This window comes from Mytilus galloprovincialis, chromosome 2 (assembly GCF_965363235.1).
Source record: "Mytilus galloprovincialis chromosome 2, xbMytGall1.hap1.1, whole genome shotgun sequence".
In the NCBI taxonomy this organism is placed as follows: Eukaryota; Metazoa; Mollusca; class Bivalvia; order Mytilida; family Mytilidae; genus Mytilus; species Mytilus galloprovincialis.
In genome coordinates, this window is record NC_134839.1 from 62,913,320 (window position 1) to 62,939,953 (window position 26,634).

General features: G+C 31.1%; 1 protein-coding gene across 12 annotated transcripts in view; it reads left to right on the forward strand.

Annotated features, from left to right (window-relative positions):
- The window catches only part of LOC143064082 (thrombospondin type-1 domain-containing protein 7B-like), a 197,639-nt gene that overhangs the window by 112,544 nt on the left and 58,461 nt on the right, over positions 1-26,634 (forward strand). The window contains exon 8 of one of the 12 annotated variants that reach the window (XM_076236626.1): positions 10,680-10,760. The exons of the other annotated variants lie outside the window; for them this stretch is intronic. The gene's annotated coding sequence lies outside the window, so the exon portion shown is untranslated. The remainder of the gene's footprint in view (positions 1-10,679; positions 10,761-26,634) is intronic. 12 annotated transcript variants of the gene reach the window in all.

Sequence of the window (26,634 nt, forward strand, 5' to 3'; positions counted from 1 at the left end):
ACCCGCCAACCGGAGGATGTAATGGTACAGGGTCGAAACATCTGGTGAAGGTTGGAACCATCTGAAGACATCAAAGCACCCGGCAGAGAGCGACAGGGATTCAAATATGAAGAAAGATGAGCAGTCAAGAGAATATGACAGCAGAAAAGCAGAATACCACCATCTGTAAGTAATAAAAAAAAAAAAAAAAATCCATGATCTTGAGGACTGTATGGTGATTAATGTAAGGTTCATTTTGACTATCAATTCTTGTTGAAAAATAACTCATTGTTATGTACACCTCGTCACCTTTAATTCCAGTTCAAGCTTGTACTTTTGAGGTAAATGTTCTTTTTAGCTCACCTGGCCCGAAGGGCCAAGTGAGCTTTTCTCATCACTTGGCGTCCGTCGTCCGTCGTCCGTCGTCCGTCGTTAACTTTTACAAAAATCTTCTCCTCTGAAACTACTGGACCAAATTAAACCAAACTTGGCCACAATCATCATTGGGGTATCTAGTTTAAAAATTGTGTCCGGTGACCCGCCCAAGAAACCAAGATGGCCGCCATGGCTAAAAATAGAACATAGGGGTAAAATGCAGTTTTTGGCTTATAACTCAAAAACCAAAGCATTTAGAGCAAATCTGACACGTGGTAAAATTGTTTATCAGGTCAAGATCTATCTGCCCTGAAATTTTCAGATGAATCGGACAACCCGTTGATAGGTTGCTGCCCCTGAATTGGTAATTTTGAGAAAATTTTGCTGTTTTTGGTTATTATCTTGAATATTATTATAGATAGAGATAAACTGTGAACAGCAAAAATGTTCAACAAAGTAAGATCTACAAATAAGTCAACATGACCAAAATGGTCTGTTGACCCCTTTAGAAGTTATTGCCCTTTATAGTCAATTTTTAACCATTTTTCGTAAATCTTAATTATCTTTTACAAAAATCTTCTCCTCTGAAACTACTGGACGAAATTAAACCAAACTTGGCCACAATCATCATTGGGGTATCTAGTTTAAAATTGTGTTTGGTGATCCGGCCAACCAACCAAGATGGCCGCCATGGCTAAAAATAGAACATAGGGGTAAAACACAGTTTTTGGCTTATCACTCAAAAACCGAAGCATTTAGAGCAAATCTGACATGTAGTAAAATTGTTTATCAGGTCAAGATCTATCTGCCTTGAAATTTTGAGATGAATCGGACAACTCGTTGATAGGTTGCTGCCCCTGATTGGTAATTTTAAGGAAATTTTGCTGTTTTTGGTTATTATCTTGAATATTATTATAGATAGAGATAAACTGTAAACAGCAAAAATGTTCAGCTAAGTAAGATCTACAAATAAGTCAACATGACCAAAATGGTCTGTTGACCCCTTTAGGAGTTATTGCCCTTTATAGTCAATTTTTAACCATTTTTCGTAAATCTTAGTTATCTTTTACAAAAATCTTCTCCTCTGAAACTACTGGACGAAATTAAACCAAACTTGGCCACAATCATCATTGGGGTATCTAGTTTAAAAATTGTGTCCGGTGACCCGGCCAACCAATCAAGATGGCCGCCATGGCTAAAAATAGAACATAGGGGTAAAATGCAGTTTTTGGCTTATCACTCAAAAACTAAAACATTTAGAGCAAATCTGACATGTGGTAAAATTGCTTATCAGGTCAAGATCTATCGGCAACAACAAAAGAAAGAGAGTTTTTAACGACCTCAGCTGGCTATACAACCCTTGCACAATCAACTGAATTTTGCAGAAATCATTAATAGGATAGATTGCCCTTATATGATAATTTTTTATTACCTTTTTGGTTTTTTTGGCAAAGTGGGGGGGGGGGGGGGGGGGGGGTTGCGCAACAACAAAACTACTTCACAACTTTCTCATTACTTTGCATTTCTTGTTAGATAAATTTAAAAAAAAATCTCCCCTAAAACAACTGTTGAATTTAAACAAACTTGGTTTAAATCACCACTAGGATATCCAGGGACCACTGTGTATGATGACCCTGCCTGCCCACATGGCTGAAATAAAACATAGGTTTCAAATGCACTTTTTAGTATCTAAACGACAGTACAACAGTTGCGTTTATCATGCAACAATTGTAAATAAAAATATCAGGTGAGCGACACAGGGTCCTTGGACCCTCTAGTTTTCCAATACATTATTATTGTTAAAAAAGAATATGGGATAATTAGAATTGAAAGCTTAATATAGGGGTATACAAATTATGACTTCAAAACATTTTTAGTATGTAGCACTTCCTTCGGTCAACATTCTACACTTCAATAAAGCTTCTATATCCATCAAGCGACAGTAGACATATTAATTATAGAAGAAATCTTTTCAGTGGTTATAATGAAATGACAATGGCAGTTTAATAATGACGAAACTGTCTAGGACAGGGATTATTTATCGCTGATGCAGTAACAAAGTTAACTAATTTCATGAAATACCATTTGTTATTTGAAAGCTTTGTTTATAGATTTGATAAGATGAGTATAGGATATTTTTAAGACTATATGATTTATTGAGATTTAGTTGTATGATTCATGTAGTTATATTTTTTAACCAGTAATCTTTTTATTCTTTGACCTTTTCTTCATATTGCCAGACTCAGACTTCTCCGATTTAAGAGAACCTTAAAAAATTAATCTTGATAATACAGCTTCTGTAAAAGCTTTTAATCTAGATTACCATTGAGCTAAAGGACACAAAACTTTTGAACACAGAACTTACTTGAAGCGTGTTCTGTATTATTCTGTATTCATTGCAACATTATTTTTCACACTTAACATAAAGATGGAACCTTATCCCCTACAACTTCAGACTGCTTCAGTAGATTTTCTCTCAGGTAACTTAGTTACAGTCAATCAGACACATTCAATATTTTGTTTTCAGTTTTCATTGGAAATCTTCTTCAGAAAATCATAGCATTTGACTTAATACACCAAATTTAAAGTTATTACCGAGATGGACATATTAACCACTTCTTTATTCCCTGAATGATATTATCACATTTTTTAATCTTAGGCTAAGATTTTTAGCACTTAATTAACAGATTGTAAACTAATTGCTTATTTCCACTGAGACCTCATTAGGAAAATCTACAGGTTAATTTCCATATTATATCCCTTTCATTTAGATAGCTCTCTTGATTAGTCTCTGTTGCTTCATTTACTTTAATCTTATCTCTTGTATAAACATTGAGTCACTTCAATATTGTAGACAGATGGTCCAACATGGTCCAACAACTTATGGATGAATATGTGTTTCTGAATCTAGAACATGTTTTTTGCATGAACCCCCTGAGGGGTTCATGCTTATATATTGGCGAGTTTTGGATGTGTCTATGGGCCACTCGATATCTCTCGGCCGGAAGTCAGTATAAAATTCTCGGAACGTCTCGAAAGTTTTCGGTCATTGATACAGGTCTAAACAGTATGTTATCTACGGCTTTGATATGCTCCCTTGAATTGGCCCTTGACGACGCAATTATTGTTTTAAAACGACCACTGTACACTGTTTGTATCTGGGTCAATTATAACGTTGCCTCGATAACATGTAAACTAATTATGTTTGAAGATTTAACCACGGGATACTGACTGTGTATTTCATTATAGACTTACATGGAGAACATTCTGGTTAAACTATTAATATTAGATCGGAAAACAGAAAGATAATATTCTTATCAAACGTATTTAATTCAATCGGAATGAAAGAAATATATACCAAATATATACTGTATTCATGTTTCTGAAGAAACTAACAATGATTGAAATCAGAATATTTTTAGAGCTGCAATTAAGGAATAAGTATTTTATATATATGACAATTAGATACTCTGCTTTGGTATTTTTAAATATTCATTTGTAAAGGAAACATAAAAATTAAATCTAAATAAATTCTTGCATCCTACAAAAAAAAATGTTTACAAACAATAATTATTATATTTCTACGTTTTAGTATTTAGGTTTGATTAGTAATAATTTTATTTTTTTGTATTGTAATATATTCATAAAACGGAAAGTAAGATGAATTTATTAAATATATAGATTTTAAACTTGTGTGTTCTAAATTCATAAAGCATTATTTCAAATCCTTGCAGCTCACAACAACCGTAAAAATAATTTACAATATTCAAAACAAAATTTAATTACAACCATAATGTTGATTATTTTATACTGTTTTAGTATGGTATCCACTTCAGGGACTCTAACGAAATGATTCACACAGGCGTTGGTTCATCAAATGGAGTTTAATTTGTTTTAGTATGGATTTAGTAGTTTTTGCTTATATTTTGTATAGTAATATATTCACATAGTGGAATGTAATAATTTAGAAATAGATTAATTCGATAAATACAATGTCCATCTGTAAATACTTGACGTTCGTGTTTATTGATATTATATATTTATTCCACTGCATGTTGATTTTGATGGTGAAATCAACATTTGATTGGTTGAAACTATCACACGTGACGTCGAACAAAACTTCATATTCCCCTCTGAGTATCATATTCCCCTCTGAACATCATATTCCCCTCTGTAGATCAGGACCTCTTAAGGTGGTATGGGTGTCTTCCTCCATCTTGGATTGTAAAAAACAGAGAATCAAAGGTCCAGATTTTCCATCAAGTTAGCAAAATTTGATGCAGGAATGCAGATGTTTAATGTACATTTTCATTTAAAAGTACCAATTTATAAAAATATAACTTCTAAATATTGATATTTTTGCAAATGTTAATTATTTTTGGTTGTTTTTATCTTTTTAAAAAATTGGCATTTTAAGGGGAGGTAACTCTAAAAGGTGCATTTTCTGAAGGATTCTGTATGGAATTTTCCTATTTTGTATTTTAGCCGGAAAAAACGTACGGTGACCCTATCTTTTCTTTTGATATTCTCAAAGCAGTGTCTGAAAGCTATCTTTTCCTGAAGCATTTAACAATTCTATCATTTTGTTTAGTTTCTAATCACAAAATGGAGTTTTTTCCTGTATAATCCATACAAAATGTGTCATTTTGTCCCGTCCTGTAGCTTGAGAAAATGCACGGTGACCTATCATTTTTATTATATTTTTCAACATGTATCAATAGATACAACGTTTTGGCAAAGTATGAACAAATTCTATCATTTTTATTTTAGACTCCTATACCACCTTAATATGACGTTACGCGCGGTTAATGTGCATACCGTTTTGAAAGTCGTTTAATTAAAATAGCGTTAGATAAGTCATTACTGTGTTTAAATTTATTCAAGCGTTAAAATAAAAAGACTATTAATTTACTTTTGATCAGGACTGTTTATGCCGTGTTTAGCTATTAAAACAAGCAGATAAGAAAACAAACGTATACACATTAATATAGTATATTCAGTAAGTAAACGAAGCATAGGCAGTGGAATAAAACATTCATTTCCCTAAGCTTCGAGAGATATGAAGATTTGTTCACCCTCGAAAAATCACATTTCCCTCGGGCAAAGCCCTCGTGAAATATGAATATTCTTGGGTGAACAAATCTTCATATCTCCCTCAGGATCGGGAAATAAATGTATAATATTCAAAAGAATTTGAAAAAGAAATACTGACAGGAACATTAGTTTATTATAAAATTTTGATTCAATTTTTGTTTGTTTGTTTTAATAGTTTAACCTTATAGCATCTACTAATTGTCGAGCCTGCAACTTTTGTTGCAGAAAGCTCGACATAGGGATAGTGATCCGGCGGCGGCGGCGGTGTTAGCTCACTTCTTAAAAGCTTTATATTTCAGAAGGTGGAAGACCTGGATGGTTCATACTTTGTATATAGATGCTTCATGTTACGAAGTTTCCGTCAGTCACATGTCCAATGTCCTTGACCTCATTTTCATGGTTCAGTGACCACTTGAAAAAAAAGTTCTAATTTTTTGTAATGTTGAATTCTCTCTTATTATAAGTAATAGGATAACTATATTTGGTATGTGCGTACCTTGCAAGGTCCTCATGTCTGTCAGACAGTTTTCACTTGACCTCGACCTCATTTCATGGATCAGTGATCAAGGTTAAGTTTTGGTGGTCAAGTCCATATCTCAGATACTATCAGCAATAGGGCTAGTATATTCGGTGTATGGAAGGACTGTAAGGTGTACATGTCCAACTGGCAGGTGTCTTCTGACCTTGACCTCATTTTCATGGTTCAGTGGTTATAGTTAAATTTTTGTGTTTTGGTCTGTTTTTCTCATACTATATGCGAAAGGTCTACTATATTTGTTGTATGGAATGATGGTAAGGTGTACATGTCTAGCGGGCAGATGTCATGTGACCTTGACCTCATTTTCATGGTTCAGTGGTCAAAGTTAAGTTTTTGAGTTTTGGTCTTTCTATCTAATACTGGATGCCATAGGTCAACTATATTAAGTGTATGGAAATATTTTATGATCTTTATGTCAGTCGCGCAGGTTTTATTTGACGGTGACCTCATTTTCACGGTTCATTGACAGTGTTAAGTTTTTGTGTTTTGGTCTATTTTTCTTAAACTATAAGTAATGGGTCAACTATATATGTTGTATAGAAGCATTGTTAGCTGTACATGTCTGCCTGGCATGGTTCATCTGACCTTGACCTCATTTTCAAGGTTTATTGGTCTTTGTTTAGTTATCTTGGTTAATGTTAAGTTTATGAGACAGTTGTAATAAAACTAAGCTTTATACTTAGGACTATCAACATAATATCAATGATTAGTATAGAAGGCGAGACATTTCAGCGTGTGCACTCTTGTTTTTACTATGGTACGGTTTTGAAAATTGTATTCAATGTGTTGACCAACTATCCTACACGTCTTGTTTCATTCACATTATCATGAGATCACATTTCAAAAGCACAGTATCGTTTTGCGTTCTCAAAAATTCCGGATAAAATGTCAATTCGAATTTAACTATTATATTAAGATATGTGATGACGCAAATGCGTATTCTTTTCCTGAGTATCAGCGAGATGCTTTCTATTTACTATTTTGTGCGCTAAAATAATATACTATACTTGCATGCAAAACTATTAAATTCACTGGTGAAAGCTTATTTTTGTTTTTGTTATCTAAATTTAGGACACGGCAGAAAGAGATTTACATGTGACTTTCAAGCATGGTCATCATTACTAACGGTATTCTGACCTCGAGTTGTTTCTCTTTTGTTTCTTTTTTGAGTCACTGTCCTATTATAAACTTTGACATTTTCAAAAAGCTATAAGGATTGTCTACCTAAGGGATTCCTTAACTTTGTTATGTATTTAGCCTTTTAACTTTTTTCATTCGAGCGTCACTGATGCTTTTTTTGTAGACTTAACTCGTGTCTTGCATACATCATTTTAATTCTGGTATCTTTTTATATCTACATACCTTTTTATATAAATTGGTTATTTTGAAAGTGTATACAGGTATTCATAAACTTCTGAATTAAAAAATTCTTCGGCAAAACTAAGTTTCCCTGTATAATGTTTGAATTGATTTAAGTAAAATCAGGAAATCCTTAAAATTTGAGATGTTTTATGAGACCAAAATAAGTCTCTTCATAAGAGGTCCGAATCAATTGCATGCCACAGGTTTCACCCCATAAAACATCTACCATGAGTAAAGACAGCTTCAAATAAGAGTTGGGTATAAAGGCATTCATGTAGGAAACAAAATATAAAGATATGATAGATAAAATAAATGCATCCAGAATTCCAGATTATAAAGCAAACTGAGTGCATAAATTTATATTGCGATAGGTTTCTGTAATTTGCATAAGACATCCGGTTAGTAGAAATGAGAATTTGCCAAAGGGTTATAAGTGGAAAAATTATGTACATTCCCAAGTAATAAATAGAATAGTTGAGCTTAAAAATGACTATTCAAATCGGCCCATTCAAATAGAAGCTGTAAATATATATACTTTCAACTGGCTTCTATTCACAGTCAATTATTTCAATACAAAAGCAAACACAAATTCAGCAACAATCTTTTGGTGACCCGGCAGTCAGCGGTCTTAGGTTCATGTATTGCTTTTCTTTTTTTAAAGAAAGCAACTTGTTTAAGAGTTTGATCATAGGTGTCTTGTTCCTTCAGCTTTTTATAGCCTAACTTTAAGTTTAACCCACCATTTTCTTCAGAAAATGCCTGTACCATGTGAGGAAGATATCACTTGTTTTTTGCTTGTTCCTATAATGATAGATAGCATTTGTTTTTTGCTTGTTCCTACAATGATTGATAGCATTTGTTTTTTTGTTAGTTTTTATGGACTTTTGAATTTGCCTTGAAGTTCTGTATTTTTTTCAACTCTTTAAATAGCAGATATTTTTTAATAAAATATGTTCTATTGTCTCAGAATAGAAGAAGAGCTGTATTTAAAAGACTTCAGAGCTACTTCCTAATAGTCAATATGCACATTCCAATTCATTGAAAGATGCTTATCCTCTTGAAAACAAGTGATGGAAGTTGTTTTAAGTGTTAACAAGGTTATTAAGTTCAATATAAACATTGTAATGTATAGAATGCTCATTATTTCTAATGTTAGAACATCTTATCTTGGGTAACATGGTCCATACAACAGCTGACCTGTAGAAAACAAGTTCATCCTGGTAAATTATTTCATACAGAAATAAGTAGATATCTCAAAGGTATTTTACTCTGATATCTGAAACTCACCTGTTTTTATTTGCTCCTGGTGTGATAAGTCTTTTAACATTCACACAAAATGATTGACGAAATGTTAATAAGATTTCAATATTGTTTTCTTATGACCAGTTTCATGCTCAGTTCGGCATCTTGTTAGAAATTTCTGAGTTACAATATTATCAGAAAATGCAATAAAGTGCACAACTATTCCCTCAGTTCATTGTTTTCTGAAGTGACACTATTGAATTTTTAATGTTTTAAAAGTTTGATTTAGTAAATATATTTATTGTTCGAGTATATGTTTTTCTCTATATTAAAATATTATTCTTTAATTTGTAATTTTACACAGAAATGGGCATTTAAAATAAGTTTGCTTGGAACTTTCTAAGGGATAAAGGTTAGCAGAGAAGACTTGTTTTTCCATTTTTAACCTGATTTTTGTGACAAAAATGTCAGTTATTGATTTGGGGATGTACGGTGGGCGGGCGGGCGGGCGGGCGGGCGGCAATCAAATGTTGTCCGTGCATTAACTCATGAACCGTTCAACCAAAGCTTTTAAAATATTAATATGTTGTTACTGACAACTAAATGAAGGTCAAGTTCAATAATGGCGATTTTGACTTTTACGGTTCAGGAGTTATGGTTCTTGAAAGATTGAAAAATGGAGTTTCCAGTCGTGTCCGTGCATTTATGCATGAACTGTTCTACCTAAGCTTCCCAAATTTTAATATGTTGTTACTGATGACAAAATGGAGGTCAAGTTCAATAATGGCGATTTTGACTTTTACCGTTCAGGAGTTATGGTTCTTGAAAGATTGAAAAATGGAGTTTCCAGTCGTGTCCGTGCATTTACGCATGAACTGTTCTACCTAAGCTTCCCAAATTTTAATATGTTGTTACTGATGACAAAATGGAAGTCAAGTTCAATATTGACGATTTTGACTTTTACCGTTCAGGAGTTATGGTTCTTGAAAGATTGAAAAATGGTGTTTCCAGTCGTGTCCGTGCATTTACGCATGAACTGTTTTACCAAAGCTTCCCAAATTTTAATATGTTGTTACTGATGACAAAATAGAGGTCAAGTTCAATAATGACGATTTTGACTTTTACTGTTCAGGAGTTATGGTTCTTGAAAGATTGAAAAATGGTGTTTCCAGTCGTGTCCGTGCATTTTCTCATGAACCATTCAACCAAAGCTTTTGAAATTTTTATATGTTGTTACTGATGGCAAATTAGAGGTCAAGTTCAATAAAGTCGATTTTGACTTTTACCGTTCAGGAGTTATGGTTCTTGAAAGATTGTGAAATGGCGTTTTCATTCACGTTGTTGCATTTACTCATGAACCATTCAATCTAATATTATAAGCTTTTCAAATTTTAAGATGTTGATACTGATGACAAAATGGAGGTCAAATTTGATATTGACGATTTTCACTTTCACCATTCATCAGTAATGGTTCTTGTGATATTGGCAGGACACAAATAAATATTAATAAATCCGGTTTGCTGTCGTTGTGACAGCCTCTTGTTCTTTGTTTAGGTATCCATTCATGAAAATTTCGTAAGGTGACTTGTCTTAAACTTTTTGTTCTGAAACTGTTTTCACATGATATTTATAAAAATCAGAGGTCAATTAAATCAATCTTAACTTTCAATATTCTCAATCAGGCTATCATTGAAGTGTATGAAAGCAAAGAGATTTAACATTCATATAGCTATAATCAAAGAATAAGGACTCATACACCTCAGTAATGATAATGGTTTATATATTTGGATTGTTGACTCTCTGATGGACAACATATCTAATTAGTTGTGCTATTGTTATGTGCTGGTGTAGATGCAACAAGAAACGAAGCATCACATTTACTTAATTGTTATAACAGTAAACAGGAGGAGAAACCGCAATACTAAACATTTGAAAACAAGAACTAAGGTGTTGAGGAAATTTAGTTGTGGATATCAAAGACAAGAACTTGGGAGTTATGAAAATTTAATTGTGAAATGAAATGCAAAAATATACTTTTAATATTTACTTGTTGAAACTAATGTTTTAAATAATGTGCATACTATTACAGTAACTTGTGTCTATTGAGGATACACCTAGAAGATCTGTTTTATATCTGTGGTTTTTGGATTATCTATACAGAGCAAGTCAGGTCAGTGAATGGGGAATCAATTTCTTATGTAATTTACCTTTTTTTTTTCTCAACAAGATCGTAATCATAGTGGCAATGTCATCTGGTTCAAAAATAAACTGGAAGTATATACTTTTTTTTAGCCTACAGGTGTAAAGAAGACATCATAACATCATTAGTACTATGATTTTCATTTAATGATCTTATTAAAGTATATGAAACTTCATTTGGATTTACCAAAAGACTCAGTAGATGTTTTGATTCTCAGATGTTTGATTTAATGTAAAGAGATTTTGACATGCAACTTTGATTACAAGTAGTTCAGGCTATTTGAGGAAACTTAAAAGGGACAACAAGATGAATGATTTCTATTACAGAAACACAGAAATTCAGTCATATATAAAGGGCAGTGCTCCTTTTTTTTTGAGAAATATCTTCTTTTTTTAAAAGAAGAAAATGTTTTAGTACCTTTGATCAAAGTATATAGTCTGTTTTATATTTCTATAGACAACATATTAAAATATGGAAAATTTAAGTTATATGCTTTCCAGAAAAAATAAGTTTCATTCATAGATCATTTTTTTCCTTTTAAAAATTTTGCTTTAAAAATACTTTGTTAAATCCCAGGAGAAAAATTATTTCTGAAAAACAAGTTAGATGAATTGCTTACAGATAGAAGATTTAAGAAATACATAATGTTGTCTGACTAAATATGCAAGCTCTAAAGGACAGTCTCAATCTTATTTATTAGAGAGAAAAAAGTATTGATCTGTACTAAGAAGAAAAATAGATTTAGATATTCCCTAATGTAAAACGAATTTCAAGTTAAATTTTCAAAGCGAAACTGTGGTTTTGTAATATTTATAAGATATTGCAGTAATTTAAACTACAGTTTGTTCTAATAACATTCTTTTGATGGACGCATTTACACCTCTATCAAATATTATTCATGTATAAATTGTTGGGCCGACTTTTTCTGCCAAATTTTGATATTTTTTACTTGATGGTTAAGTAAAACCAGATTGGTTCTTTAGTAGATTTTATGTTCTATTGAACTTTCCTGTCAAATGCTTATTTGAATTCTCCTAATTTCTCATGCATGTGACAATGTGACTTTGCTTTGATGAAGCTTTCACATGATTTCAAATTTCTAAAGTTTATGTCAAAGTCTTAGATGTAAGTAAAGATTCTACTTGTGGACACTATTAGAAGAACAGCACAGATACCTATTGGTTGTACTTTAACCAGCAGTTTAGAGCAATTATTGCAGTAATAATTCCTTCTATTTTCATCTTTATAAAAGATGATTATTATATAAGACAGCTTGATAACAAGTGACACTGAATAACTGATGAAACGAAACAAAAATGTATATTAAAAACGAAATTAAAATTCCAGACTGTGCTGATTTGGAGATAAACGGCTACAAATTCCCTGAAGACCCATGATTTTAACACAGTTGGCTGAAATGATGTAGGTTTTTCACAGACACAAAAATCATTTCTGTTAAATATTGCATGCAATAAAAGTGTAATAATGACTTTAGATAGAATTTGTGAATCCATCCATTATATTCAGGAAGTCAATTAAATGTTATTGTTTAATATTTTTCTAAGGAAGACTTTTTTTTAGAAATGTTATTTAAATAGGTCTTAGTTTCCTCCCTCATGAATTTTAAATTCAAACCTGATTTCCTTTTTCCTCTAGACTAGTTTCACCTACCATGTTATTGAGCTGTAAAAATTAAATATCTGTTGGAATTGAGTCTGATTTAAATTTAAGAGTAATTTTCCAGCAGATTGCTTTAGTACCCAAAGGATTTTGTCCATTAAAAAAAAATTGAGGTATCTGTATGTTGTCTGATATTAACAAAGGACTAATGAATGGTCTGAAATTTACATTGATACAGAGCAGAAGTTATTATTGAGTAGTGTTGTAAGCTGCCAATAAGTTCCAATCACATCCTTTCACTCAAATTAACATCATGGCAGTTTCAATTGAAAATGATAGTGTTTAACAGTCAGGATCCTACTTCGTCAAAATTATCTCCCCATTACGCCAGTTCATTTTCACAATCGTAAAAATGGAAGCCATTGTAGCGATGACGCGCTACCAATTTTGCTCTTAAGAAACCGATAAATTTATCCACATTGCACCAATACGATCCTTATATGTCAGTTATATTTTAAAAGACAAATGTATCAACAAGCTAATGAGCATCAGTTAATGATCTTGTCTGCATTGATTCAACTTAAAACTATTGTCTAATCGGTTGTTAGGTGGAATTTTCGAAAAATCATAAACATTTAAAAAAAATCTAATTAAATATTTCGTGGAAGGGCAGACTAGATTTTTTTAGTGGTTGAAGACTATAAACCCTAGTTATCACACACAAAAAAATAGAATTTTTCGAAGATATGCATTTTCATCATCCAACTTGTAAGACTGTCGTCAAGTACTTTCAGTAAAAAAATAGCTATTCGAACACACCTTCCCTGTTTTTGTGACTCATTAGATAGGTATTTCACTTGACCCATATATTTCATCTTTTAGTACTGTTATTTTTTTGTGTTATAAAGTCAACCTGTAGCTTTAATATATAAAAATGATAGAATCTGAAGCGAGACGATGTATGAAATATTCTTACTTTGAACGATATCAAGACAAAATACTCAACTCAAACACGCCCTAACATAAAAAGGTGCACTCGATTTTCTCTTTTCGATACAATTGTTACCTATTTTTTGGATTTTTTTCTTCAGTCACATAATGGAAGGGCAGACACGAAAATTACTGAACTAATAGATTGATATCTTTTCCGTCCGTGGTAATTTTTTCAAAAAAATCGGAGGTTATGCATTTTTGTCATCCAACTTGAAAGATACCCATGTCGTCGACTTGATATCTAATTGTTCTGCTTAACTATGTACTAGATAAATTGAAAACTTATGCAAATGGTGTTTTTGAAATAAAACACCTCGTAATTGAGAAGAAAATTGCAGTTTTGTTTGTTTCTATTAACTTTTTAAAAATTTGTCACTATAGTAAACAATACAGTAAACATTTATCGCCTTCTCTAATAGAGAGCTTCGATTCTTTTGTTCTATTTCAACCTGGTTACCGACTGTTAAATTCAATAAAATGCTGATTTTAGCTTGACGGGAAGCTTTTGTGAGTGTGAATGCTTTTGAAACCAATTGCTGCTAATTTTCAAGAATAAAAGTGAAAGCAATTGAATTGGTAAAAGTGATAGAGATTATAATTTATTACAACTACAATGTAAAAGTTTTAACTTTGCCTAAATTTCAAGATGTTGCACTGTGCATGAATTAAAGAAAATGATTTTAATGATTTCTTGATTTTGGTGATGTAACTTTTAACAATTTGGTTGTGAAACTTTTCAAATGTTGAATTCTATATAGTGACAATGTGCAGGTGTTGTTGTGTTGCATCCTACTTGTAATTGAATTTGATAACCCATTTCATTCGAATTACAACCCCAAAAACATAAATATTTGAATGATATGATTGTCATAAATATATTTAATAAAATTTAATAACTCTTGTTGGATTCTCGAAAGGAAGGTATACAGATATAAGACCTGGTACTGTTTTAAAATATAAGAGAGTTAGAATCCTATAGATTTATATAAAAATCCTATGTAATGTAGTAATTTAAATTGATGACTTACACATTTGTGCAGTTGCCCGTAGATTTATGACGTCATAATGCGTATGCTATTATATCACAGTTAGAGTCGATTGTCCCTTACAATGACTGACCTCATGTCAACCAACATAACACATTTATAAAGATGGTTTGAAATTCAGAAGGTTGAGTGCTGAGACATAGCTAAGATTTTCAGAACAAAGGAAAATTTATTGGACATTTTACTTTTTGCTTGTATTATCAAAATACATTTTTGTTCTTCATCAAAATATAAGTTGATTGTCCAGTTTAAATTGTCCTTGGAAACTGTCAGTTTTAATATAGTAGTCCTGTAGTAAATTTGATAACACATTGTCTGAAATCTCAGAAGTGTTCAAGTCAATTACTCTGTCACATTCTGTCAACATTTTCTGATACCTACTTAACTGTTGTCATGAAGAATTGTAAAACTACAGGATTTAAAAAAATAGTTTATACAAATAGCATAGGTGGATCCAGAGCCCCCTTTTGTGATTTTTTGGTTGATTATATAGGGAATTACTGAAGCATGACTAGAGCGCCCATATTCAGAACTGTGTGTTATTTTAAAATTCATCCCTGCTGTATTCTTAAAAAGACAAAATGTCTCAATAATGTCATGAATAATTACAACCATGGTTAAATGTTCAAGACCATGGTTGACTATGATCATGGCTAAAGAATTTATGACCATGTTTATTCTTATACATGACCATGGGTTCACCATTTTTATTCTTAATCATGACCATTGTTAATATTTATGACCATGGGTTGACGATGATTATTCTTAATCATGACCATGGTTGACCATGCTTATTCTTAAACATGACCATGGTTAATATTCATGACCATGGTTGACCATACTTATTCTTAAACGTGACCATGGTTTATATTTATGACCATGGTTGAGCATGTTTATTCTTAATCATGACCTTGGTTAATATTGATGACCATGGTTGACTATGTTTATTCTTAATCATAACCATGATTAATATGTTTGACTATGGGTTGACTATGTTTATTCTTAATCATAACCATGATTAATATGTATGACTATGGGTTGACTATGTTTATTCTAAATCATGACCATGGTTAATATTTATGACCATGGGTTGACCATGTTTATTCTTAATCATGACCATTGTTAATACATGTATTGATGACCATGGGTTGACCATGTTTATTCATAATCATGACCATGGTTAATATTTATGACCATGGTTGAGCATGTTTATTCTTAATTATGACCTTGGTTAATATTAATGACCATGGTTGACTATGTTTATTCTTAATCATAACCATGATTAATATGTATGACTATGGGTTGACTATGTTTATTCTTAATCATGACCATTGTTAATATTGATTACCATGGATTGACCATGTTTATTCATAATCATGACCATGGTTGACCATGTTTATTCTTAATCATGACCATTGATTATATTTATGATCATGGTTGACTTTATTTATTCTTAATCATGACCATGGTTAATATTTATGACCATGGTTGACTGTTTATTCTAAATTATGACCATGGTTAATATTTATGACCATGGATGACCATGTTTATTCTTAATCATGACCATTGTTAATATTGATGACCATGGTTTGACCATGTTTATTCTTAATAATGACCATTGGTCATAATATTTATGACCATGAATGACCATGTTTATTCTTAATCATGACCATGGTTAATATTTATGACCATGGTTTGACCATGTTTATTCTTAATCATGACAAAAATTAATATTTATGACCATGGGTTGACCATGTTTATTCTTAATTATGACCATTGTTAATATTTATGACCATGGTTGACCATGTTTATTCTTAATCATGACCATGGTTAATATTTATGACCATGGTTGACTATGTTTATTCTTAATCATGACCATTGTTTTATTTGAAATAAAATGTTTATGACCATGGGTTGACCTTGTTATTCTTAATCATGACCATGTTTATTCTTAATCATGACCATGGTTAATATTTATGACCATGGGTTGACCATGTTTATTCTTAATCATGACCATGGTTAATATTTATGACTATGGGTTGACCATGTTTATTCTTAATCATGACCATTGTTAATATTTATGACCATGGGTTGACCATGTTTATTCTTAATCATGACCATTGTTAATATTTAATAACAGGGTTGACTGTTTATTCTTAATCATGACCATTGTTATTATTTATGATATGTTATTATTTGAAATGTGATGACGATGGTTAATATTTATGACTATGGTTGACTATGTTTATTTTTAATTATGACCATAGTTAATAGTTATGACCATGGCAGCTTGACCATGGTTGACCATGTTAATCCTTAATTATGACCATGGTTAATATTTCATATGACCATGGTTGACCATGTTTATCCTTGATGTTGACCTTGTTTATTCTTGATTATGAGCATGTTTAACCATTGTTAATTTTAACCATTGTTAAACATGATTATGACCATGCATGGTTTATAATTATGTCCATGGTTGACCATGGTAACTCACATGTGAAATCATGGAATATTATAAACATTGCTGTTCTGATATGGTAGTTAATGGACAACAATTAAATACCCTAGTATCCATGGTCAACTATGGTCTTCATTTGGCCTTTGCGTCACTGTTAGGAATGATCTATAACAGGGTATACATTAGAAAAAGCTGATGGAATATATAAATGTTAACTTTTTTAAGGAAAGGGCTCTTTAGTTACTAAAAGTAGGCATAAAAATTAACTATAAACATCTTCATCGCTGCATGTGTATATCAGTGGATAAAAATTCTAAATTGTGGTAGAAACTTTCTTTGGAATAACTTTAAGTTGAATCTAGAAATCTCAGAAGAAAAAGGAATTTGAACCCATATGAATCTGATATTTAACAATTGATTTTTCCACGAATTCAGCATCCTAGTTATTCTTTCCAAAATAAATGTATTTTCCACTTTGGTTTCTTTTATGTATTTCCAAGCTGTTTGTTTGAAAGAAAAAAAAAATGGAGAAATATTAGTAATTTCACACATTCCTTGTATTGATTCAACATAATAATTATACATAAAGAATAAAGGAAACACATTGATTGATTTTGCATCCTTTATATATATTTGATTACATTATTTTATATAATAAAAACATATATACATTGAAAGTAGTATATTTCAAAAGAAAAATAATTTTGTATTACATTACCAAAATTGATAGCTTTCTGTACTTGATTGTGAAAGGTTATAAATTGAATTTGATTTGTTTTGGAGTAGTAAGGTAAATTCAGTACTAAGTTTATGGAAATTTTCATCTTTGGAGATTGTAAGTTTTAAAATAGACTTCAGTGCTTAAAAATATACTGACTGTCCTTTGGTTGTTGTCTAATTGAAGTAAGTGCAGTAACCTTTTAAATCTGCAGCAGCCGCCAGTGATAACAGACAAAACCAATGGACACTTTGATAATAATAATGATCATTTATTGTTTGAAAAGCTTATATCAGGCTTGGATTTCTTTTTTGAATGATTTCTTGTTTGGTCATATCAGGGCTTTTTATAGCTTGCTAATTTTGGTATGGGTATTGTTCATTGTTAAAGGCCATATGATTACAGTTTCTTCCATTCTTGTCCTTTAGTCTCTTTAAGGCTGTTGTCTCATTTGATATCATACTACATATAATTATTTTTATTTAAAAAGGCTCAAGGGTATAAAAATTTCAGAAAAAATTAAACATTTGTTTTAATTACAAATTTTATTTTTTTACCTTCAGTAGTTGTTACTTTATCATATGGTACAAAAATTATTAAAAAAAAAATTCTTGTTGGCCCCAGATGACTTTTAAAATGTAGATATCACTGAAAAAGCTACAAATTATCTCCCTTTGGTGCAAAAATGCCATTTTTTGGCATTAAAATTGAAATATCTTTTTTAATTTATCGGTGACCTAGGCTATATTTTTTTTCTAATTTTCAAATAAGCTGTACTTAAACTAAATTTTGTAAAATTTGAGCGATTTCTGTAATAATGTTCTTTTTATATTTCGATATCACCTGTATTTCTCCTATTAGTTCAACAGAAATAAGGTATCCTTACAAAAAAGTATGTTTCTTTCAAAGGCAGATTGTGAGCGTAAATGAACGGTGACCCCATTTTTTTATTTTATTTTTCTATTAAGAATTAGATAGATAGATATAGGAAGATAGGAAGTTGTGGTGTGAGTGCCAATGAGACAACTCTCCATCCAAATAACAATTTATAAAAGTAAACCATTATTATGAGGTCAATGTATGGCCTTCAACACAGAGCCTTCGCTCACACCGAACAACAAGCTATAAAGGGCCCCAAAATTACTAGTGTAAAACCATTCAAACGTGAAAACCAATCTGTATAAAAAACAAGAGACACATATAAATTACATAAACAAACGACAACTAATGTATATCAGATTCCTGACTTAGGACAGGTGCAAACATTTGCAGCGGGATTAAATGTTTTAATGGTACCAAACCTTCTCCCTTTTTCTGAAACAATAGCATAACATCACAACATAGAAAAACACACAATAAAATATAATTGGAAGGCTTAACTCAATCAAAAAACGTAAATAAACACACTATGAATGAATAAATTTGATCTGTGATATCTGAATGCAAATGCACAGTTAATAAAATATTAGGGACAAACATTCAAGGCCAAAAAGCAAACAAACAGGTCAAAACAAAGCCATGGCAAGACCCCAGGGCAAAATATTTAACCCTTCGAAAATAATCACTTTTGAAAAAAAAAACAGTTTTAATAATATATACAGGTGAATGAAAAATAACTTTGTCGTTTTAGGTTACACTTGTTATGTGTATAAAATTCTTCAAATAATGAGGAGTTCCAAGAAAGTTCTGTCCTATAAATACATAATTTAACACTAGATGCAAATTGGGGTGAATATCAACAATAAAACTATACAATTAGAAGTAGCTAAAACTTCCCTGTACAGATTTAAGAAGAATAATCTTGAAGTTCATACAAATGTAGTATGAAGAAGTGAAAATTAGTAGATATTCCAAATAATCAAAGCCGGTATATAGACAAGATCCATATTAATATAAGATAACAAAAAAAGCATTATACACTATACCAGCAGGTTGAATTAACCAGAAAATACGATTTGAGAGTACTCGCAGTTACTGACAGCTAGTTGAAAGCCAAAAACAATTAATAATTAAAAATCATGCATCAGAGACTAAAATCAACTAAAACACATCCCAGGGATTTAGTATTTTAACGTCATGAACAGTCAGAGAAGACATGACTTGTGCAATGCCAAAAATAAATGTATCGACAGATAGTAGGATAGTGAGGAGTGACTTCTATAGAGATAACAATTAACGTGTGTGTGTCTCTATACATCCAGTCTCAAAAGAAGATACAAGTTCATTTGTACAAAAATAAAGCGAAATCTTGTATTAAATATTTTTTTTTATTTAGACCCGTGAGCCACCTTAAATGTATGATACACTTAATTATGGACAATTTGTACATTTTCCCTTTGATCTTACTGCCTAATATTTTCTATGTCTGGACAGGACTTGATATTTAAGATTAGGCAATGGTGTCATTTTTTCATGTCCATCCATGTGTGAGTTTTCAATAAAATCCACAAGATTTCATTCTAACAACCTATCAGCTATCACAATGTTAGAAATTCTTGCTGTTTAACAGTTAGTATCAAAAACAAAAAGGCTATTATTCTATATACCAGTATATCAAACTTAGTGTTAACATAGCAACTTCTGTTCTGGAAATATTATCAGTTTGAATTCAATGGGTAAGCATGATCTTTCTATGACAGCCTCAATAGTTCATTTACCCAGTAGTCAAAGCTAGTATTAGAAAATGCTATCTAAGGGTCAAAATCTGAAACAAAAGCAGAATCTGAGTCAGGGAAATGACAGTATTTACCATCATTTATGTGACATATTCATGTAATTGTTATTCTCTAACTATAACTGTAAAACACTTTTAGCAATGAAATCAGTTTATATGTTTTCATTGTAATTATGTGAATGGAAAAAAATAATGATGTCCATTATCAATAATCCAAATTACTACCCAGGTTCAAGGCTTTTTTGTACAGTTTAATGGTTACTCTTTTAATAATGAGCTAGAATTCGTGAACATAAAACACAGAGATATACAACATAAAGATATTAACGGTTTATGTTGATCAAGGAATAGTGCTAATTATTTCAATTTGGCAGGCGTATGTTGACTCTCTTATTACAACTTAAGTTTATTTTTTAGCATCAAAATAGCCAGAAGAATGCTTTTGAAAAAAGATCTGAAAAATATGAAGTAAGGAAGAAATTAGAGCTGGAGTACATTTCAGTGTCATTTATAATAATAATTTCGTGTTTTATTTGTGAGAAAACAAATCGCTAAATTACAACATGTTTCATGCACTTTAAGTAATTTAAAAAAAAGATTTACAGAAGGAGATTTTGACATGTTTATAGATTTGTTTCATAAAAGAACTGCAAACAATATTGCTTTGTGCATGTATTGTCCCTGCAGGTTTAAACTGACTGCTCTTTGCCTTTTTCACTACAAATAATAGAAAGTTTTGCATAAAAATTGTGGAAAATCCGTCATTTAAGCTTCTAAACCATTATTGCATCATTTTTCATTACTTTCCACTCCATAAATGATATCAACAGTGTTACATACAAATATTAATATTAACTGGATTGTTGATTGTATTAATAGAAAATTTGGCATTTGTAAGTTTACCAAATAACTAATTCTAAGTCGGCAGAGTAAAAATGAACTGTGTTCATTTTGTATAATAATTGAATTATTTACAAATGGTATATTATTACATCATTTGGTCATTGTTAGAATTTCTATTCTGAATTACACCCTTGGGAAAGTCAGATACAAAAGCTTTTGTTTTGGATTACAGTCGTTTGAAAGAAATATTATAGAACCATATTGCTCTGTTATTTGTATTGCTTTAAATACTCCTGAGAATAGTGTTTGAATGTTAAAAGAGTAAACTCTCCCAACTCCTTTGTACTCAGGATGTCATGTGCAGCTGATTTTGTAAAATGCTACTTTTTTCATCTTAGATTGCTGACATGTCGATACAGTATGATTGATGTTTATAGTGAGTAAAACCTTTGATGAAAGCTTTCCTATTGTATATCTGGTTTATGTCAAGAGTCTAAAGGCAACATGAAAGATAATTATCATCAATAACTTTCTTTTTATGGATACGTTTTGTTTAAAATGATGAATATAGGGAATCTTTCTGAGATACAGGTAGCTATAGTATTTTGTAATTTGATTTTTTTTACTTTTTTAATGGTTACGTATCACTTTGATTCAAGATTAGCACTTTGTATTTTTTGCCTCCAATCTTCACATCATAACATTTTTGTTTTGTTGTTGCTGACATATCAAGCATCCTATTTTAACCTCTAACTTTGGCCTTAGATTGTGGATATACATGTCAAAGTTTCCTAAGCAAAGTTATACAACAATCAGTTTATTTAATTTTTTCACATGTTTTTTCATTTACACTTTTATTTTGTCTTTTTTTTTAGCTTTCTATGTTGTTTTTTGTATTACTGTTGCCTTTTGGTCTTTATTTTTTTGCCATGGAGTTGTCAGTTTATTTTCAAATTATGAATTTGAATGTCCTTTGGTTTCACCTCCCTTTTTATTTATTAATGGATGCTGAATGTCAAGCAGGTCATATTACAGACACATTGAAATACATGCTTTTCTCATTATTGAGAGCCATTATTTTAATTTCTGTGTCATTTGGTCTCTTGTGAAGAGCTGTCTCATTAGCAATCATACCACATCTTAATTTTTATGTATACTTTGTCATATGAATATACATTTGTACGGTGTGCTTTGAACTTATATGATTGACAATTAAACTCTATTTTGCCAACTTAACATGGTAATGATATTAAAGAAATCTTAGTTTGGAAACATTCCTTCACTTTAGAGCAAAGCAGCTCTCAATCTTCGGGAAGTCTATTTTGGGAGTCTTTTTGTGGTAAAGCTATCTTAGGGGGTCTACATGTTTTAAAGCTGTTCGGTACAAGGAATACAAAATGCCTAAGCTTGTGTGTTCCCTGTTGCCTGAGTACATCTATATTGTTAATGATTTATACCTGCTTCTTGTTATGATACCTGTCTGATATTAGTGATTAGCTACTGTTGAAATACACTGATGGATAAACACATCTTTTTTCTTCACCCTTGCAAAAATGCTAGAACAACAAGAAGATAACATTGAAAAGAGATTTTATACAGAAGTAGTAATTAAGAAAGCTGTACAGTGAGTAACCTATAATTGATTATATCCTTGTCATATGAACTCTGGTGTATTATAAGTTGTATCATTGGCAATCATACCACATCTCCTTATTTTATATTAGCTGAGTTTTGACATTCTGTATTTGACAAGTTTGTTGTTCTATCTATGAATGGTGAAAAATAGGCTTGAAAACTGGAGAAAAGCTTGTATTAGTTTGAATTAGACTTATATTGAAAGACATTGTTTGTATGATTCCAACTTAGTATTGCTCAGAAGTCAAATTTTAATTGACTAAGATTGTCTCTTTGGAAGGGGAAAGAACCCATTAAATGATAAGCTATGAATTCCTATCTCTGTGGTTTGCCTACTTGTCTAAATATCTTTGAAAGTCATAGTATTCTTATTATCATCACTGATCTGATGAATAATAGACCACTAAATATGACTTTGTATCTTCTGTCAGATGTTTCAAAATACAACTTTTTTTAGACTGAATAAGAACTACTTATTTGTAATGTTTACATAGAAAAGTAAAATCCTATCAGTTTTTTGCCTTCTTTGAAGATAAATTCCCATGAGTTTTTTGTATTTAAAAAAGTAGCCCTTTTTCAGACTTCAAAGATACCAATTATATAGCTGTAGATAGAATGGAAAAATTAATAATGGGTTTGTCATTTTCTTATTTTCTTGGTCAAAAATAATAATTTCCTGCTGGTTCTGTTAATAAACAACAGCAAGGAAGCAGTTTTATAAATATCTTTTGTCATTCATAATTTGATATATATTGCATTTCCTACCAGACAGGACTGTATATTTTCTTTTGTAATGGATATTGATCACTTTTATTGACAAAGATGTTATGATATATAGTTTCAAATTATTCTTAAAGCTAAAAATATAAGGATGGAGAGAAAAAAAAAAGGGAATTGAGTTTTTCTACATCAAAGTTTTATCTTGAAAAATCATTTGTAATATGATTTTTTTAAGTCCTTCAAATCATGTTAGAAGTAATATAAGCATTGGTGTGCATCTGTACGTCTATGTGTACATCCAATTACTTCTGTTCTGTTTTATTGTCTTAGGAGTATCAGTCCTTCCTTATAGTTTTCCTTGAATATTTGAGAAAATAAGATATATTGATACTGTATGGTACATAATTTGGGTGGAAGTATATATTTCCAGATATGTTACTGTAATCTGCATCGTGCTTGAATATTTGCAAGACTCACTAAAGAATCTAGGAGCAGTGATATAAAGATGTTCAGTCTTTGCAGACATTATTCATTTTAGTTGTGTGCCTTCTTTTGTTGATTCATTTAATTGAATTGCCCTTCAACTTTTTCATGTAAGAGAATTTCATTTGCTTCTGTTATTGAAACGATAAGAGCTTTTCTCTCTGAAAACTTTCATTTCTCTGTGAAAATCAAACCATTAACTGTTATATCAGGAATTTTAAATTTGACTGACTGCCTTAATTGAATGAAATCAAGAATCACATCAGTGCATTAAAGAGATTAATTTCGATAAGAAGTTGAATATTTGTATGAAATTTGACATTTCAGAAGATGTGTTTAAAATTTCTGAAAATGTGATTAAAAAAGTCCAAATCAGGCCTGATGAATAGTCAATTTAATGCTTATTCAAATGAAAAATTGGTCATGTATAATTGCATGACAGTGAAATTGAGTGAGTTGTGCATTACTTCCTGCGTTAATAATCATTTATAAATCTGAAATTGATTAAAGTCTCTGTGTCTTCCTATGAAAACTGACGTAGTCACTCTGTTGGTTTTAATGAAATTTTTCTATTTACTTACAACTCTTGTAAGTACAGATACTGTCTGCAAACCAAAACTAGGAGAATAGTCTAAAAATCAGAGTTTAGGACAATATTGCATAGAAGGACTTGAGACTTCAAGTATCCATAACTTTATACAGTTCTTCATTGCATTTTGTAACAGTGAAAATTTATAAATGCACTACAGGTCAAAAAATAGTTTCAAGTCATTGATCAGTTATTGTCGCCTACTGTTTTGTGCTATAACTGACTCATTGCATTTATATGGCATGCAACTGTTATCTTAGGATAATTATTTTGATCTTTTGCGAAACCTTTCCATTTCTCTATTCCATTGATGCAGGAAAATAATTAATTTTTTGATTTTTTTTTTAACACGTAGGATTCGCTGCATGTACAAGGATAGTATGAAGTCATTGCTTTTAATGGCATCCTTGATTTTGGGAAAACTGAATGTAAAAGAAAGCTAGCAATTAGATGTAGGTGTAACAACTGAGAATTATGTCTCATCCAGACATTCATACTTTTTTTTTTATATTTATTACCTTTTCTAAATTAGAATAATATAACAATACCTCTTATAGCTCTTAATAAGGGAATTTTTTTTATTGCCACTGGACATTAAGCAACCAACAATCATGGCATATTTTCAATAAACACCAAAGACAGTTTATTTTTGTCTGTTCTCATTATTGCTTACCAGTTACAATCACTTATGGTCATATGTTTGTACTGAGAAGTGAAGTATTATAGATTTAGTTTGTTTGCAATATATTACATAATTTCAGTTGCCTATTGTATAGTATTTTAACAAAATATATATTAAATTGGTCTTTTAAAGTTTTTAACTCCTACGATTATCCATTCATAAAAAGTGTGTCATCAAATGATATATTGCCTTTTAATATTCTTTTTTGCATCTTTTCTCCTGATACTTGTTTACTCTGCAAATTTGTCCAATAATGATGGTATAACGAAGAAGTGATTGAGAGAGCTTTGGGTTAATTTGTCTCTTTGAGCACTTTCCAGTATCAAAATATATCATCAAAAGTAATTTGCTTCTAGGGCAATATTTGGATAGGAGTTTGAAGGATTGATTAACTTGTAAAAAGTGTATTGGTTTCAAATTAAATGTGAGGTGGTGGGAGATATAACGTTAAGAAAAACTTACAATTAGAGTTTGATCAAACATGAACACTAAGTTTAAGTCAACAATTGGGTAGATGTCAGTACAAAACTGTAGACAACTTGAGGATGTGAACATGTCATGTCACCATTTTCTGATTAAAAAGATATATATAAACAACTGAAGGGAAAAAAGGGAAATACTAGAAGTTTTAGCCATTGAAATGGAAAGTGACAATTCCATTTGAGAAATAAACAGTTTTAATGCCCCCAAAAAAAACCAAACAAGACTATGAGCCATAATATCTATTTTTAACAAGAACTCAGTTTTGAGAAATTACAATCTAAAGGTAGTAATCATCAGTATAAACACCTCCAAATGGCTTCAGCATAAACATATCATTAACAATCAAAGTAAACATTGAAAATATTCAAAGAATTATCTATTTGAATGACATTAAGTTTTAGTATTTTATAGCCGCATAATCTCTTGCACTCTAATATAATGATGTTCTTTTACTATGCAAACAAAACCATGTGTAATTACAATAAACATGGGAGCAAATGTCAAAAACGTCACAAAAAACTTGCAACGTCTTTCTTCTTGGATAAACTTCTGAATACGCAAACAAATCATTTGTTTCATTAACAGATTGTAACTGCATGATTTACAGGTAAACATCAGCACTAAAGTATTGAAAGTCAAATCTGATAAAGCCAAAATCTGTGAGATCTTTCAGTGGCTAACACTATTGTAAGTGTTGAATTTAATTAAAGACCTATCTTTACTGTAATCTGGCTGGCTGTCTGTACCTTCTGTTACCTTGGTCTAGGTCATCAACCAATCACTCATCAGATGGCAAAACAACCACCTGTGGTACATACTGAAAATGAAAAACACTGCATGTATGCACCAGCCTCATAATGCACAGTAATGTTATTTCCTCTAATAGAAAGTTAAGAT